Here is a 19,154-nt window from a genome sequence, read left to right on the forward strand (position 1 = left end):
TCCTTCTCTCCAGAGATGCTGAGTTACTCCAGCTTTTTTTGTCTATCTTCTGAACTATTATCCAACTCATTGGTAAATCCCGGACAATCCTTGATCGGAATTTGCTGGCTTTACCTTACACTAATCATTATTCCCTTATCATGGATCTATACACTGTACATGGCTAGATTGTAATCATATCTAGTCTTATCCCAGCTATCCCATGCAGGTTTGGAGAGTTATGGACCAAGCGCAGGTGAGGGGGACCAGGGTAGCTGGGACGGTTGTTGGCTGGTATCGGCGAGTTGGGCCGAAGGGCTGTATTACTCCATCACTCTATGACCCTATGACTGTAACTAAATAAAAATAAAAGAGATTTATGTCGCCAAAAAAAATGTTTTCATTAAAGGCTTAAACAGCCGACAAGATCTCTTGTTCTATCTTGCTCAGTTATAGGGAACTATCTCTTGGGTCCCAACTCAATCGTCTTGTACAACTTGAGAAGGTGTTACCTCTGGTGAATCTTCGACACTTGAATTCCAGGAAAGTTCTTTTGAAACATGCCTTCAGTGATCAGACTCTGGGGGCGAGACTTTATTGTTAACACATCTGCTTTGTTCTGGATCTCAAAGTGAAGAATTTCAGAAGTGTAGTGTAGCATTTGGTCGCAATTCTAGACTGGGTGTTGTTGGAATGAAATAAAATTTGTGAAATTTATAACCTCACTGCTTAGAATCATATAACATAGCAGTCACAGATTTGTACAGCAGGAAATCCACGCCCTTCAGCCCAACTTACCCATGCCGACCAAGATGCGCCATCTAAATGAACCCTATTTACCTGTTTTTGGCCCCTAACCCGGTAAACGTTTCCTGTCCAGGGTGGTTCAGTGGTGCAGCGGTTGAGTTGCTGCCTCACAGCTCCAGACACCGGGGTCAATCCTGACTACGGGTGCTGTTTGTACGGAGTTTGTACGTTCTCCCCGCGACCACGTGGATTTTGTCCGGGTGCTCCGGTTTCCTGGCACACTCCAAAGATGTGCAGGTTTGAAGGCTAACTGGCATTTGTAAATTGTCAATTATCACTAGTGCGTGTAGGATAGTGCTAGTGTGCGGAGAGATCACTGGTCAGCGTGGACATGGTTGGCTGAAGAGCCTGTTTCCATGGTGTATCTCTAAAGTCTAAATCTATCCATGTACCTGCCCAAGAGTCCTTTAAATCCTATTGCAATTGGCAACCAATGTCAGTGTTGTTTGTCAGACCTGCAATTATTCAATATCATGTAGAGGAGAGCCCATTGAGTTTTGAGTTTGTGTTTAGTTTATTGTCACGTGTACTGAGGTACAGTGAAAAACCTTTTTGTTGCGTGCTATCCAGTCAGCAGAAAGACTACACATGATGACCATCAAGCCGTCCACATACAGGATAAAAGAAATATAATTTAGTGCAAGATAGCCCAATAAGGTCCAATCAAAGATAGATTGAGGGTCTTCAATGAGGTAGATGGTAGCTCTGGACCGCTCTCTGGTTGTGGTAGGATGTTTCAGTTGCCTGATAACAGCTGGGAAGGAACTGTCCCTGAATGTGGAGGTGTGCGTTTTCTCACTTCTATAACTATTGCCTGATGGGAGAGGGGAAAAGAGGGAGTGGCCAGGGTGCGACCCATTCTTGATTATGCTGCTGGTCTTGCCGAGACAGCATGAGGTATAAATTGAGTCAGTGAGGTTGGTTTGTGTGATTGTCTGGGCTGTGCCAACATTTCTCCACAATATCTTGCTGTCTTGGATGGAGCTGTTCCCATACAATGCTGTGTTACATCCCAATAAAGGGGCTGTCCCACTTGGGCGACCAGGGGCGACCTTAGGAGGTGCGGAGCCCAATTGCGAAAAAAAATTCATAGAAATATAAATAAATAATTATAAATGAGTCGCGTGTCGTGAGTAATATGACAGTCAGTCGGCTTTAAAAAATACTTAACCCGTGCATGCGTCAATTGTTCTCTCCGTAACAATAAAAATAAATGAAGTAACAATTCAATTTGCCCAAGGCTTCCAAGTCTCCTTCTTTCTGAATTACTGAATGGGTGGGGGGTGGAGGGTGACAGTAGGGGGAGAGATGGTGGGAAAAACGGGAGCACACCGGGACAAGTTCAATCAGTTGTCATCTTATTGAATGACAAAATTAATTCAACTTATCAAGGGACCAATTCTGGGGAAAGTTCCTTTCACAGCGTGTGGGGAGTCTGGGCAGGGGTAAAGTTGCGGGGAGGGCGGGAGCATTGAGAAGGAGGGGGTCGGAGTTCATGCCAGTAACCCACTCACTCACTCACTGCACATCACTGTACATGATGATTGATGGCTTCTTCTTGGTGAGCTTCTTAGACTGCAGCAGGTTAGTCATTCAATTTACCTACCGACCCATGTTGTGTCTCTCTGTCTTTCGCTCTCTCCCTCCCTCTCTCTCGTGCACTCTCTCTCTCCTGCTCCCCATCTCGTCTCTTTCTAGATATCTCGGCATTCCCGGAATCATTGACGTTTTGTAGTAGACAAAAATGCTGGAGAAACTTAGCGGGTGAGGCAGCATCAATGGAGCGAAGGAAATGTGCAAAGTTTCGGGTCGAAACCCTTCTTCAGACCCGGCCCGAAACGTTGGCTATTTCCTTCGCTCCATAGATGCTGCTTCAAGCCCTGTCCCACTGTGCGAGTTCACCCAAGAGCTCTCCCGTGTTTAAAATTTGTGTAGCATCTCTGTCTCTATCTTCAAATTCCCACTTTGAAATAAAATACAACTTTCGATAAACATTTCGAAGCAGGATCGCGATTAGTCGATTCCTACGCATTTTCAAACATCGGTCGATTCAGTGCAATTTTCACATCTGGTTGATGTAGTTTTTTTTTAATATACAGTACATTACAATAAATTGTTTTATGCATACCCAGCACTAAACGCACAAACATTAAGGTGGTTACTGATGTTACAAACGGTTATAAATGAATAAAATTGCAAAGTGAAATAGGAGATTTCCTTGGAAAGAATATTTAACCAGACTATCAGGTGAGGTCGTTGCAAAATGCTCACTTAAAACAATATGCCGTCAATTCAGGATTGTTTCTTAGCCCTCTGACAGGTGTTTCAATCTAACCTCGTAGCTCGCTGGTAATCGATTCATAGCTATTAATTTTCATTCCTGGTCAGTATCGAAATTCTCCAAATGCAAACGCTTCAACTTACACTTCTTGTGTGGTGGTAAGGGGGGGGGGGGGGGGATGCTAGGATAAAATACCATGTATTTGCATTTATATAGTGATCCTGCTGCAAATATTTTGAATATTTATACTCCCCACTCATCAGACGGGTTAAACCCACTGGGAGGACAGTTAAAGTCTGGTCAGAGGAGGCGGACTCCATACTTCAGCAGTGTTTTGGAAACACTGACTGGAAGACATTTGCAGCCCAGGCTACCCTTGACTCCCACACGGACATTGATTCCTACACATCCTCTGTTCTGGACTTTATAAACTCCACCATCAATAGTGTCACGCATGTGGCAAGACATCCAGGCCATCACGGACTATGGACCCACCAACATCACCCCCACATCCAGCGACGCCTCCTTCCTTGAGGAGCTTAACCACTACTATGGCCGCTTCGACAGGGACAATCTAGAGACAGCCATCAAGGCTGTGCTACCTGCCGATCACCAACTCCTCACACTCACCTCCTACGACGTGTGTGTGGCACTGAGTAGGACTCATGCACGTAAGGCTGCTGGCCCTGACTGCATCCCCGGGCGCGTCCTCAGGGCCTGTGCTGCACGGCTGACAGACATCTGGACTGACATCATCAACCTGTCACTTGACCAAGCAGTTGTCCCCACCTGTCTTATAAACCACCTCCATCGTACCGGTGCCAAAACACTCCATTGTGGCAAGCCTCAACGACTTCCGCCCAGTTGCACTTACCCCCATCATCACCAAGTGCTTCGAGAGGCTGGTCCTGGCACACCTCAAAGGCTGCCTACCCCCCACACTAGATCCTTATCAGTTTGCCTACCGCAAGAACAGGAGTACGGAAGATGCCATCTCAACGGCACTTCACTCCGCTCTCTCCCACCTCGACAACAGAAACACTTACGTAAGAATGCTGTTCATTGATTACAGCTCAGCATTCAACACCATCATACCCTCTAAACTGATGACCAAACTCGGTAACCTGGGCATCGACCACTCCCTCTGCAACTGGATACTGGACTTTCTAACCAACAGACCCCAGTCTGTTAGGTTAGACAATCACACCTCTTCAACCCTCACCCTGAACACCGGCGTTCCACAGGGCTGTGTGCTGAGCCCCCTCCTCTACTCCCTCTTCACCTATGACTGCACACCTGTACATGGTACTAACAACATCATCAAGTATGCAGATGATACAACAGTGATTGGCCTCATCAGCAACAACGATGAGTCAGCCTATAGGGAGGAGGTCCAGCTCCTAGCAGCATGGTGCGCTGACAACAACCTGGCCCTTAACTCCAAGAAGACCAAGGAGCTCATTGTAGACTTCAGGAAGTCTAAGGGTGGCACGTACACCCCAATCCACATCAATGGGACGGAGGTGGAACGTGTTTCCAGCTTCAGGTTCCTGGGGGTCAACATCTCCGATGACCTCTCTTGGACCCACAATACCTCTACTCTGATCAAGAAGGCTCATCAGCGTCTCTTCTTCCTGAGGAGACTGAAGAAGGTCCACCTGTCTCCTCAGATTCTGGTGTACCTCTACCGCTGCACCATCGAGAGCATCCTTACCAACTGCATCACAGTATGGTATGGCAACTGCTCTTTCTCCGACCGGAAGGCATTGCAGAGGGTGGTGAAAATTGCCCAACGCATCACCGGATCCTCGCTCCCCTCCATTGAGTCTGTCCAAAGCAAGCATTGTCTGCGAAGGGCTCTCAGCATCGCCAAGGACTGCTCTCACCCCAACCATGGACTGTTTACCCTCCTACCATCTGGGAGGCGCTACAGGTCTCTCCGTTGCCAGACCAGCAGGTCCAGGAACAGCTTCTTCCCTGCGGTTGTCACTCTACTAAACAACGTACCTCGGTGACTGCCAATCACCCCCCCACTCCCCCGGCACTCCTCCCACAGGAAAAACACTATGACTGTATACATGTAAATAGATTTATTTATTGAAATCATATTCTATGTCACTCTTCCAGGGAGATGCTAACTGCATTTTGTTGTCTCTGTACTGTACACTGACAATGACAATTAAAGTTGAATCTGAATCTGAATCTGAATCTGAATTTGCAAGCAAAGATTGGGAAGCCTTGCAAACCCTGTCAATCTTGTGCTAAATGCATGGAATGTATTGGATGGCTGCAAACCAGACATCCACCTTGTATATAGTTGTCAATAATGTTGCAGAGTTTGACTTTGCTCAGTGTTGATTGGATGGGGTGATGAGCCTTGTCTGAGATTTCTGTTAATCAGGGTCAATGTTTCCAAGTTGACTTCATCTCGAAGTCCGTTGTGAATACATTGTACTGAACGGCTGTATCATTGGGTTAGGGAAATGCCTGTTATGTATGGGGTTAATTGATATGTGTAATTGGGGGATTTACTAGATTTACTAGAATGTTGCCTGGGTTTCAGCAACTAAGTTACAGAGAAAGTTTGAACAAGTTAGGGCTTTATTCTTTGGAGCGCAGAAGGTTAAGGATGGACTTGATAGAGGTTTTTAAAATGATGAGAGGGATAGACAGAGTTGACGTGGAAAAGCTTTTCCCACTGAGAGTAGGGAAGATTCAAACAAGGGGACATGACATGAGAATTAAGGGACTGAAGTTTAGGGGTAACATGAGGGGGAACTTCTTTACTCAGAGAGTGGTGGCTGTGTGGAATGAGCTGCCAGTGAAGGTGGTGGAGGCAGGTTCGTTTTTATCATTTAAAAATAAATTGGATAGTTATATGGATGGGAAGGGAATGGAGGGTTATGGTATGAGCGCAGGTATATGGGACTAGGGGAGATTATGTGTTCGGCACGGACTAAAAGGGTTGAGATGGCCTGTTTCCGTGCTGTAATTGTTATATGGTTATATGATTAAGAGACCACCCCCGTGTGGTTCAGCTCCTCGAGTTCCCGGGACATATAAAAGTCCGTGCTCACGAGGTTTAGGGTCGATCTTCTGGAATAACGCTCAGGACCGCGTAGCCTTCTGGAGTACCTCTGTCTGAGCGAGGCCTAGAGGGCTTGAGCAGGCAGATGCAAGGATCGAACCCGCTGTGGGATAGGTACAGTGTGTGATCTGTTTCGTGGTTTTGGTAAAATAAAATGTAGTTGATTCAAGCGTTTGATTCAGTGTTTTTACTGAAACTAGACTGGGGGGAGGCTTAGAAATGAGCAATTATCAGCGGAAAGGGAGGGAGTGTATGTGGGGGGAGGAGGGGTAGGTCCTGGCTCTGACCGCACTCACTGGTGCCACGAGCTGGCTCCAGACTCACTCAACGGCTCCCGACCCCGGCTCCTGTTGCACTCAACGGCTCCCGGCCCCGGCTGCACTCAGCATCTCCCAGCTCATCATGGCGGTCACAGCCCCGACCACAGAACACAGCCACTGCACACCCGTGACCAGAGCCACCGCCCGCCCGCTAACACAGCCAGCCAGCCTGTGCCCCCCATCTGCCTCCCCCCCCCTTCTCTCCCTCCTCACCCCATTCTTCTGCCTTCCCCCCCCCCATTACCAATGACACCCGTACCAAGCAAGAATCGATCTATCTCTGCCTTAAAAATATCCACTGACGGACTGTTCAGCCTCCTGTGGCAAACAATTCCACAGATTTACCACCCTTTGACTAAACAAATTTCTTCTTGTCTCCTTCCTTAAAGAACGTCCTTTAATTCTATGGCTATGACTTTGAGTCCTAAACTCCCCCACTAACTGAAACATCCTCGCCACATCCACTCATTTCAAGCCTTTCACTATTCTGCATGTTTCAATGAGGTCCCCCTCATTCTTCTAAACTCCAGCGAGTACAGGCCCAGTGCCGTCTAACACTCATCATAGATCAACCTACTAATTCCTGGGATTGTTCTTGTAAATCTTCTCTGATCCTCTCCAGAGCCAGCTCATTCTTAGGCAGATATGGTGCCCCAAATTGCTCACAATATTCAAAATGCGGCCTTACCAGTGCCTTATGGAGTCTCAGCATTACATCCCTGTTATTGTACACATGCCCTCTTGAAAAAAGTGCTAGCATTGAGTTTGCTTTCTGCACTACGGATTTGACGTGCTGATTAACGTTTTGGTAATCCTGTACTAGACCTACCAAGTCTCTGTGCACCTCCAATTTCTGGATTCTCTCCCCATTTAGAAAATAGTTAAGGCCTTTATTCCTACTACCAAAATGCATGACTCCACACTTTTCTACACTAAGAGTAGGGGCCCCAGAACCGACCCCTGCGGTAAGTATTGCATCTTCTCTGCAGTTTCTCATGAAAGACTCAGACATATTGATTCGGTTTAAGTTTATTATTGTTATGTACTTAATGGGGTACAGTGAAAAATCTTTCTTTTGCATGCAATCCATTTAAATCAGAAAATACTATTCATGTATACAATCAAGCTAAATGTAAGCATAATACGTATAAAAAAAGGGAAGAGACAGGATACAGAATATAATTCTCAGCATTGTAGCGCAGTATATTGTCTGAAGCATCCAGCATTGATGCAACATAGCTGGAAATTGAGTGGTTTTAATACAGGCTTTGTTACCTTGTTCACACATACACCCGGATTTGGCCATAACAGAGTAATACATAACTTGAAATGATTTCATTCGTTAAAAATAAAAATGAATACAGTTTATGGAAGGATCATTCTGAAGGCTGATAGAGAGAGAAAGAAGCTGCTCCTGAGTCTGGCTGTGTGCGCTGTAAAGTTTCTTTATCTTCAGCTGGATGGCAGTAGGGAGAAGGAGGAATGACCACGGATAGAAGTAAACAAGTGATTATAGAGTAGACTACTTTAGTTTGGCATCAAGTTCGGCAAAGACATGGTGGGTTGAGGAGTCTATATCTATGCTGTCTTTTTCTATATACTATATAGATTATATATAGTATAGTGTCTACGTTCTATATACTATATAGTCTCTCATGGGGGGATCGCAGTTAGGGAGTTGGGGAAGAACAATGGACAATTGTTCAATGGACTACAAGACCACCATGGGCACTGGGGAGATGGTTAGACCTGCCAGCAATCCGTTTGTTTTTTCATCTTTTGTTAATTTTAGCATCTGTTAAGAGTTTGTTTTAATGTACTTTGGTTTGTTTTATGTGGGGGGAGGGGGGAGGATCGGGGGAAACTTTTTCGTACCTTCCCAGAGATGTGATTGATTTTCCAATCACATTCTCCAGGCTCTGCAGCGTACCATCGCTGGTGCTGGGAGCCACATCGGGCTGTCGTGAGCCCCATAGCGGGGCGCGGACTTAACATCGGAGCAGATCCCTTGCCTGGGATTGCTCCCACCGCGGTCTGCAGACTTACCATCAAGGGCTCGCAGTCTCAGGAGAGGCTAGTCGGGAGCTCTAATGCCGTAGAACGTTCAACTAGACCCGACGCGAGGTTTGATCGCCCGGCGCAGGGGAGCTGACAACCACCCGATGCAGGAGCTGATCGCCTCGACGCGGAGGGACCGTACGCTGACAACTACGGGAGTCAAGACCATCCTGTCAATGGGGGCTCGAGGCCCCCGACCGAGGAAAAACAAAAGGAAGGACGAACTTTATTTCACCTTCCATCACAGTGAGGAATGTGTAGGAGTCACTGTGGTGGATGTTCATGTTAAAATGTGTTTTTGAGTCTGTTGCTTTCAATTGTATGACTGACCTGGCCAGTGAAATTCCTCGTATATGGTGCAAAACATACTTGGCGAATAAAATCTGATTGCTTCTGATTCTGAATTGGGGAGGAGGGGGGAACAAATGACAATGGGGACACAGTGTGGGGGAACTGCTCTGTGGGAGGGGGGGGAGGGGAGGAAGTAGAATAAAAGGAGGAGCCGGTGTACTTTGTAACTTTGTCAGTGCCGTAGGTTGCTGCGATTTGTATACATTGAAGGTAGACACAAAATGCTGGAGTAACGTAATGGGCCAGGCAGCATCTCTGCAGGGAAGGAATAGGTGGTGTTTCGAGTCGAGACCCTTCTTGAGATTTGTACACATTGGGTATTGCAAAGAATTTCACTGTGCCTGGTCACATGACAATAAAGTATTTCATTCCATTCTATGTTTTTTTCTTTGTGAGAATCTGTCTCTCTTGGCTTTCAGTTGTTGCTACTCTTGGTTGAGTTTGAATGTCATCCCTCTCTCTCTCCTTCTTCCTCTCTCTCATCTCTCTCTTCTTCTTCCTCTCTCTCATCTCTCTCTCTCTTTCCCCTCACTCGTCTGACTGCTCTCATTGCTGTCACTCTCGTATCCCTCGTTGCTCTCTCTCTTTCTCAAATTCCATTGTTCTGTTTCCTCGCTCATCTCTCTCTCATTGCTCTCGTCGATCTCTTTTCTCCGTTTCTTCTCTCCGATCTCTATCGCCTGCCTGCACTCGTTCCCGCCCTCTCTCTCTTCCCTCGTAGTTCTCTCTCTTTCTCTTTCTCGAATTCCATAGCTCTGTTTTCTCTCTCTTCTCTCTCCGCCTCTTTTTCACCACACACTCCTCTGTTGTTTTTTCGAACTCACGCTCCATCACTCTGGGAACAGTTGCACCAGATGCCACACTGTTTCCCCCAACATTAACAGCAGCATTGTCATCGTTTGTAGCCACCTCTCTGGGAACAGTTGCACCAGATGCCACACTGTTTCCCCCAACATTAACAGCAGCGTTGGTGTCGTTTGTAGCCACCTCTCTGGGAACAGTTGCACCAGATGCTACACTGTTTTCCCCAACATTAACAGCAGCGTTGTCGTCGTTTGTAGCCATCTGCTTCCGATGGAATCACGTTCAAGATTTTCTGGCCAATTCTTTGTCGAATTTCTTTCCTTTCACACTGTCTTCTCAAAATGTATGCCCTGACTAGGCTCCGTTTGTAAATTTTATCCACAGTTTCGCTGGAAGATTACAAAGACAAAATCTTTGTTATTTCAACCAAAATTCAGGACACATATTGGCATGACACGTATAGTCCTCAAACAGAAACACACGATGACTCTAAAGTGGGTGATATCCTTGATAGTGAAGACTAAGTGGGGACCCATTGGGCCCTGCACCACAACTCAATATTCCACCACACACCTTCAGTCACCAACTGCGCAGGCAAGGCTGATGGGTTCCTGTTGTGAGGCCAGAGATCCCCATTGTGACACGAGTCACGGCAACCCGCCCCCAGCTGCGCAGGCACAGCCGGCAAGTGGAAGCGCGTCTGCCACGTTTTTAAAGCATAAAATGGCAATGACGTAAAATGTATGATCAATGTGATCGCATCTCACTCTCCCCCTTTAGTCCCCTATTCCCCTTCTCCATTATACTCCATCTGCCCCCTCCACGAACCCTCCTCTGTTTCCTCCCCTCACTCACTCACTCCTTCCCTCCTCTCTCTTTTCCGTGTCCTCCTCCATTACCTCGCCATCTCTCTTCCTACCCCTCTCCTTCTCCATTCCCTCTCATCCCACAGCACTCTCTCACCCTCCTCTTCACCCTCCATCTTCGTTCACCTCTCCTCCTCCCCCCACGCCCACTCCCTCCCTCCCTCCCTCCCTCCCTCCCTCCCTCCCCCCCCCTCTCCCTCTATTCCCCTCCTCCCACTACTCACCTCACCCCTATCCCACCCCCACTCTCTCTCCTCATCTCCCCCACTGCCCTCCTCTCCCTCGATACAGCACTCCCTACATACCCCACTCTGCCCCTCCTCCCCTCTACCCTCCCTCCTCACCTCCCCACTTTCCTCTCCCTCTCCCTCTCCCTGCCTACCGCCTCCTCTCCTTCAATTCTACCATCTCCATCCTCACCTCTGCAGGATCTCGATGTGAACCTCCACCAGCCCCGTCTACTTCACCACATCGGTGATGAAGTTGTATTTCAGGGGGGGGGGGCTGTCAAGGGGGATGGGCAGAGCGGCCTAGAACTGGGGGATGGGGAGGCAGAGGCTGAGACTAGTCCTTGCTCTGGGTCCTGATCTTTTCCCTCCCCACGGGCCTGGAGCAGCAATGTCCCTGCCCTCAGACCCAGACCCTGACCCAGCCCCAGTCCCAGCTCCCAGACCCTGGGTCCCCGACCCTGCCTCTCATTTCCCCAGGACCCTGCTACAACCCCAGCCCAGGGCGGTGGCCAGGGCCCGGTCCATGTCCCTGTCTGCTTCCCAGCGCCCAAAGACCGATCAAATGCCCCAACTCCGCAGGTGCAGATACCGGGTCCATTGTGCATGCGCGTGGCTGATGGGCCTCCTCAAAATGCACAGTTGCGGCCAGCAAGTGGGGGCGCTATTTCAAGATAATTTAAGTTTAAAATGTCAATAACTTGTAAAATATAATATAAATCTAAACAAAACGTGGTAGTTCACATCGCAGGACATCGCGAGTAAGATGGACCAAAAATTGTAGTGCTATCATGTACAGTTTTTGCAGAGTTTCAGGAACACGCACACATACAAACAAACAAACAAACAAGATGAGAATTTTAGTAATATATATATATATAGATGATTATGAAAAATGACAACAGGACCTTGATCAGTTGGACAGGTGGGCTGAAGAATAGTTAATTGAGTTTAATACAGAGAAGTTTCAGGTGATGGATTTTGGGAGCACCAACATGGGCAGGACATTCACAGTGAGTGGTTGGGCTCTGTGGAGTGTTGAAGAGCAGAGGAATCTGGGAGTGCAGGTACGTAGTTCCCTGACATTGATGTCACTTGTAAATAGGTTGGTCAAGAAGGTTTTTTAGTGCATTAGCCTTCATTAGTCAAGAATTGTCAGTGATGCAGTTGAACAAAGGAGACTATGAAGGCATGAGAGAGGTTGACTGGAAAGGGATCCTAGCAGGAATGACAGTGGAACAACAATGGCAGGAATTTCTGGGCATAATCCGGAAGACACAGTATCATTTCAATCAAAAAAGGAAGAAAGATTCTAAGGGGAGTCGGAGGCAATCGTGGCTGACAAGAGAAGTTAGGGAAAGAATAAAACTAAAAGAAAAGATGTATAACACAACAAAGAGTAGCTGGAAGCCAGAGGATTGGGAAACTTTCATAGGACAACTGAAGAAGTTTTATTTCTCGCCTATTTCATTAGGCGAGAAATAGTATTGGGCAGGCTAATGGGACTGAAGGATGATACATTCCCTGGGCCGGATGGTCTGCATCCCAGGGTTCTCAAGGAGGTGGCTCTAGAAATAGTGGATGCATTGGTGATCATTTTCCAATGTTCAATAGATTCAGGATCAGTTCCTGTGGATTGGAGGATAGCTAATGTTATCCCACTTTTCAAGAAAGGAGCAAGAAAGAAAACGGGGAATTACAGACCAGTTATCCTGACTTTGGTGTTGGAAAAGATGCTGGAGTCAATTATTAACGAGTTAATAATAGGAGATTTGGATAACAGTAAATGATTAGTCCAAGTCAACATGGATTTATGAAAGGGAAATCATTCTTGACTAAACTTCTGGAATTTTTTGAGGATGTGACAAGTAAAATGGATGAAGGGGAGCCAGTTGATGTAGTGTATCTAGACTTTCTGAAAATTTTAATAAGGCCCGCATGGGAGACTGGTGACTAAAATTAGTGCACATGGTATTGGGGGTAGTGTGTTGACATGGATAGAAAATTAGTTGGCATACTGGAAGCAAAGAGTAGGAGTGAACGGGTGTTTTTCAGAATGGCAGGCAGTGGCGAGTGGAGTGCCGCAAGGCTCGGTGTTGGGGCCCCAACTGTTTACCATATAAATTAATGATTTAGAAGAGGGAATTAAGAGCAACACTAGCGAGTTTGCAGATGACACAAAGCTGGGCGGCAGTGTGAATTCTGAAGAGGATGTTAGGATGTTACAGGGTGACCTGGACATATTGAGTGAGTGGGCAGATGTGTGGAAGATGCAGTATAATATAGATAAATGTGAGGTTATCCACTTTGGCGGCCAAAAGCAAGGGGGCAGATTATTATCTCAATGGGGTTAGGTTAGGTAAGGGGGAGGTGCAGCGAGATCTAGGTGTCCTTGTACACCAGTCACTGAAAGTTGGCTTACAGGTACAGCAGGCAGTGCAGAAATCTAATGGAATTTTGGCCTACATAACAAGAGAATTTCAGAATAGAAGTAAAGAGGTTCTTCAGCAGTTGTATAAGGCTCTGGTGAGACCACATCAGGAGTAATGGGTATAGTTTTTGGCAGATAAATTGAGGAAGGACATCTTTGTGATTGAGGCAATGCAGTGCAGATTCACGAATTTGATCCCTGGGATGGCGGGCTTGTCACTTGAGGAAAGGTTGAAAAGACTAGTCTTGTATTCACTGGAGTTTAGAAAGATGAGGAGGGATCTTATAGAAACATATACAATTATAAAAGGACTGGACAAGCTAGATGCAGGAAAAATGTTCCCAATGTTGGGCGAGTCCAGAACCAGGGGCCACGGTCTTAGAATAAAGGGGAGGTCATTTAAGACTGAGGTGAGAAAAAACTTTTTCACCCAGAGAGTTGTGAATTTGTGGAATTCCCTGCCGCAGAGGGCAGTGGAGGCCAAATCACTGGATGGATTTAAGAGAGAGTTAGAGCTCTAGGGGTTAGTGGAGTCAAGGGATATGGGGAGAAGGCAAGCACGGGTTATTGATAAGGGACGATCTGCCATGATCACAAGGTATGGCGGTGCTGGCTCGAAGGGCGAAATGGCCACCTCCTGCACCTATTTTCTATGTTTCTATGTTTTTATAAAAGTTGGGAAATTTTGTTGCGGTTGAAGAAAATGTTTGTGAGGCCACTTTCAGAGCATTGTGCACAGTTTTTTATCTCCCTGTTATTGGGAAGGCCTCATTAAGATGGAAAGAATGCAAGTTGGGCCGAATTCCTGTTTCCGTGCTATATGACTTCGACTATGTCTCTAAATTTGTTGCTTCACTTTTGATTCTAAATCAGGTGAAACGATCAGGGGCCAGAATGGAATTGGGCCATCAAGAAATGGGTAATTAATGGGATGAGGGTCACATAGCGTAGAAATATTTTTAAGGCAGAGATTGACAGATTATTGATTAGTAACGGTGTCAGGGGTTACAGGAAAAATGCAGGAGAATGGGATTGAAAGGGAAACATAGATCAGCCATGATTAAATGGTAATGTAGACTTGATGGGGTGAATGATCTAATTCTGTTCCATGAACACGGGCGCCCTGGTGGTGCAGCGATAGAGTTGCTGCCTTACAGCACCTGCAGCACTGGAGTCCTGGGTCCAATCTGGACTACGGGTGCTGTCTGGACGTAGTTTGTACGTTCTACCCGTGACCTGCGCAGGTTTTCTCCAAGATCTTCGGTTTCCTCCCACACTCCAAAGATGTACAGTTTTGTACGTTAGTTGGCTTGGTATAAGTGTAAATTGTCACTAGTGTGTGTTGGTTAATGTTAATACGTGAGGATCGCTCGTTGATGCCGACTTGATGGGCCAAAGACCTTTTTGTGCTGTGCCTTTTTGTGAATTTATCCCTAAACTCAAGTAAACTAACCTAAACTTATGAACTTAGAAAATATCCTGCCTGTCTGGTTCCATTGTGACTTGGTACGACAATTCATATTCACAAGTTCAAAAGAGGATGCAGAGACTCAGCCCAGTCCTACACATGTACAGCCGTCCCGACCATCAAAAGTAAATTAATCCAAGTGTAACTGTGTCTCAAAGAGTCAAAGGTGGTTGTATGGTACATGAAGATGACCATGCAACTTGACATTGAATAATCTATATGTTAACAACTCCATTGCCCTGCACAGACCAAATAAAAGGTTTACTAAAGTGGTACTGAATGGCCTACTCCTACACCTATTGTCTATTGTCTATTGATTGAACACACTGCTAGAAATGGAGGATATTTTAAGAAAGAAAGGGCAGTCCAGTGACACGGCTTGTCGAGCTGCTGCTTCACAACACCAGGGAGCTGGGTTCAATCCTGACGATTGGTTGATAAATTCATATGTGATGGGAAATGTGTGAATTGGTCATCGGTCCATCAAGTCTACTCCGCCATTCAATCATGGCTAATCTATCTCTCCCCACTAACACCATTACCCTGCCTTATCCCCACAACCCCTGACGCCTGTACTGTGTGGGGTTCTGTCTGTGTGGAGTTTGCATGTTCTTCCTGTGACTTTGAGTTTCCTCCGGGTTCTCCAGGTTCATTCCACATCCCAGACATGCGGGTTTATAGGTTAATTGACTTTGATAAAATTTATCCCTAATGTGTAGAGACTGGATACAAAAGTAGGATAACAAAGATCTAGTGTGACTGGTTATCGATCGATTCGGTGGGGTGAAGGGCTGGCTTCCATGATTTGTCTCTAAACTAAACAAAACTATAAAGATTTCAAGATGGCAATCTTGCTTTATCAACAATTCAAAGAATATGTACAAAAATACTTACCAATACAATTATTGAAGGAGGAAAAGAGACTTCACACTTTGGGCAAATTGGTACTCTTCTAATATGAGGCAAAACAAAAGATAAAATGTTAAAAATCGCACTACGCACCAATTTACGATTGTCAAATACCACATTACTTAACCTTGCAGTAATCAGGCGATACACGATATCAGAAACAGTTTCTTCATGACAGTGTTAATGTTAACAACAATTGTGGAAATGTTCAGTGGGTGGAAGTGAACGTTCTAAGAGGAACACACACACGGGGGATTTATTGCAGTTGTGATCATTTTTAATTGGATATCAAGAAGCACACAGCCAGGCAGGTCAATGATGAAAATAATGCTTTACGTCAAGTAGGGTATGGTTGGTAGAACTGTGAGTGGGAGGCCTTTTAGAAGGAGATTGGGAATAATCAAAGCTGGAATGGCAAAAGAATACGAGGGTTGATATATAAAGAGAGTTGACATCGCATGGCAGAGCTATAGAGTGATAGAGTAGTAGCGTGTGGAAACAGGCCATTCATCCCAACTTGCCCACACCGGCTAACATCTCCCAGCTACACTATTCCCACCTGCCTGCACTAACCTGTCCTATCCATGTTTCTTAACTGTTTCTTAAACGATGGATAGTCCCTGCCTCAACTACCTCCTCTGGCAGCTTGTTACCCACCACCTTTTGTGTGCAAAAGTTATTACTCAGATTCCTATTGAATCTTTTCCCCTTCACCTTGAAACTAAGTCCCGTGGTCTTAGATTCACCTACTCTGGGCAAGAGACGCTGTGCATCTAACCGATCTTATACAAATCATCTACAAATCATCTTTATATAATGATCACCCCTCATCCTCCTGTGCTGAGAATAGTGCCCCAGCCTACTCAACCTCTCCCTGTAACTCAAACCCAGAGTTTTGGCAACATCCTCGTACATCTTCTCTGTACCCTTTCCAGCTTGACAACGTCTTTCCCATAACATGGTGTCCAGAATGGAACACAACACACAAAATGCGGCCTCACCAACATCTTATGTAACTGCAACATGACTTCCCAACTTCTATAATCAATAATCTGACTAATGATGGCCATTGTGCCAATAGCCTTTTCGACCACCCTATCTACCTGTAACTCCACCTTCAAGTAGCCATGCACCTGCACGCCTAGATCCTCTTCTCTACAACACTCCGCAGAGGCCTATCATTCACTGTGTAGGTCCTGCCAATGTTAGAATTCCCAAAATGCAACACCTCGCATTTCTCTTCATTAAACTACATCAATCATTTCTCAGACCAACTGACAAATCGATCAAGATCTGCAAAACTACCCACTTTGTGTCATCAGCAAACTTGCTATTCTTGCTGTCTATGTCCTCATCCAAATCATTGATATAGATGACAAACAATAACAGGCCCATCACTGTACCATGAGGCAGACCACTAGTCACAGGCATCAAGTCTGAGAAGCAACCTTCCTCCATCACCTTCTGCTTCCTTCCATGGAGGCAATTTTCTATCAATTCAACTATCTCCTTGGATCCTGTAGAGTTGCTGCCTTTCAGCCCATAGACCAAGGTTCGATCCTGACTATGTGCTGTCTGTATGAAGTTTGTACATTCTCCCCATGACCTGCATGGGTTTTCTTTAATGAGATCTTCAGTTTCCTCCCACACTCCAAAGACATACAGGTTTGTGAGTGAATTGACTTGGTATGAATGTAAAATTATCGCAGAACATGAATAAGGGGTTTGTTGGGACACTATCTATCTATCTATCTATCTATCTATCTATCTATCTATCTATCTATCTATCTATCTATCTATCTATCTATCTATCTATCTATCTATCTATCTATCTATCTATCTATCTATCTATCTTCTCCATGTGATTCTGGAACTACGCCAAAACAGTACTAGATAGCATTACTTTTTTTACACCACCTTACTCATCATTATCCTGTGGTCGTTTCTGTCCAGTTTCGTTCAGATTGACGTTATATTCCACAAGTTATAGACATTTAAATGTTTACAAAACCCACTTTCAGAACCATAACTTGACAGATGCTAATGTAGTTGATGGGAGTTTCTGGCAGTTTGTAGCTATGACGTCACAATGGGATCTCACAATCCGCCACCCGACAATGACATCACAATGGGATTTCATTTGCAACAATGTTGTGATCATAGAACACTTAGTCCTGGCAAGAACAGGAGGGGGAGGGGGAGAGAGACGCTTGAACAGGAGGGGGAGGTGGCAGAGAGATGCTTGAACAGGACGGGGAGGGGGAGGGGCAGAGAGACGCTTGAACAGGAGGGGGAGGGGCAGAGAGAGACGCTTGAACAGGAGGGGGAGGGGGCAGAGAGACGCTTGAACAGGAGAGGGAGGGGGAGGGGCAGAGAGACGCTTGAACAGGAGAGGGAGGGGGCAGAGAGACGCTTGAACAGGAGAGGGAGGGGGAGGGGGGCAGAGAGACGCTTGAACAGGAGAGGGAGGGGGCAGAGAGACGCTTGAACAGGAGGGGCAGGGAGTTCAGGGAGGGGCAGGGAAAGTGAAATTGGAGATTTTTTTTAAAGTCCTGTCAGCAAGTGCTTGCATTTTTTAAAAGTTTAAAAAGAGGGAGGATGAGTGGCAATGGGTGAATGGTGGAATATTGCTTTGGGGAACTGGCTGTGTTGGGGGAATGGGTGAGTGGTGGAATCTTACATTGGGGAATGGGTTGCATTGGGGGACCAGACCATCTGTGTGTCAGGGGGATGGTTTGCATTGAGGGAATGGGTAAGTGGGGGAATCTTACGTTGGGGCATCGTTTGCGTTGGGGGACCAGGCCTCCTGTGGGGGATATGGGTGAATGATCTAAGATTGTGTTGGGGGTATGAGTTGTGTTGGGGGACCAATCCTCCCATGTGACAGGGACCCAATGGATGAGTGGGTGGCATCTTACATTGGGGAACAGGTTGCGTTGGGGGACCAGACCTCCCTTGGAGGCTATGGGTGGGTGGTGGAATATTGTGTTTGGGTGGTGGAATATTGTCACAATGGGATCTCACATTCCTCCACCCGACAATGACATCACAATGGAATAAGCTCTATCCACCAAAAAACAGCTTGACATACAATTGGTCACCGTTCAGGTTAAAACACGCTGCTATTCCTCAACTCCTTCGATTTGAGCTGCTGCTGCCACTGCCACGGGACATCAGCAGCGCACATGGTACTGAATTAATTTATGCGCGCGCATAATTGAACGCAGCACTGAGCTTACAGCGAGGTCTGGCATGGACACAGGCACAGAGCGCCGATCGCTGGGTCGGCCAGTCAGATCAGGTACTAAGTTGGTTCTAATCATATATGTGGAAGTACTTTGTTAGCCTTGGGGACTATGTGTCACAGCTGCATGATATAGCATGAAAAATGAAAAAAAATGATTCAATTTATTGTCATTGTCAGTGTACAGTACAGAGACAACGAAATGCATTTTTAGCATCTCCCTTGAAAGGGAGACACAGGGCGTCGCGGTGTGCCCGCGCCTGCCGCCGTACATTCCATTACAGGCAAAGGTGGGTGAAGTGTCTTGCCCAAAGACACAAC

General features: G+C 46.2%; 1 protein-coding gene across 2 annotated transcripts in view; it reads right to left on the reverse strand.

Moving 5' to 3' along the window:
- Positions 1-19,154, reverse strand: part of LOC129715321 (tigger transposable element-derived protein 1-like) — a 55,440-nt gene that overhangs the window by 33,680 nt on the left and 2,606 nt on the right. The window contains exon 1 of one of the 2 annotated variants that reach the window (XM_055665190.1): positions 15,575-15,641. The exons of the other annotated variant lie outside the window; for it this stretch is intronic. The gene's annotated coding sequence lies outside the window, so the exon portion shown is untranslated. Of the gene's footprint in view, positions 1-15,574; positions 15,642-19,154 lie in introns of those variants that run through there. 2 annotated transcript variants of the gene reach the window in all.

Source organism: Leucoraja erinacea, unplaced genomic scaffold (assembly GCF_028641065.1).
Source record: "Leucoraja erinacea ecotype New England unplaced genomic scaffold, Leri_hhj_1 Leri_111S, whole genome shotgun sequence".
NCBI lineage: Eukaryota > Metazoa > Chordata > Chondrichthyes > Rajiformes > Rajidae > Leucoraja > Leucoraja erinaceus.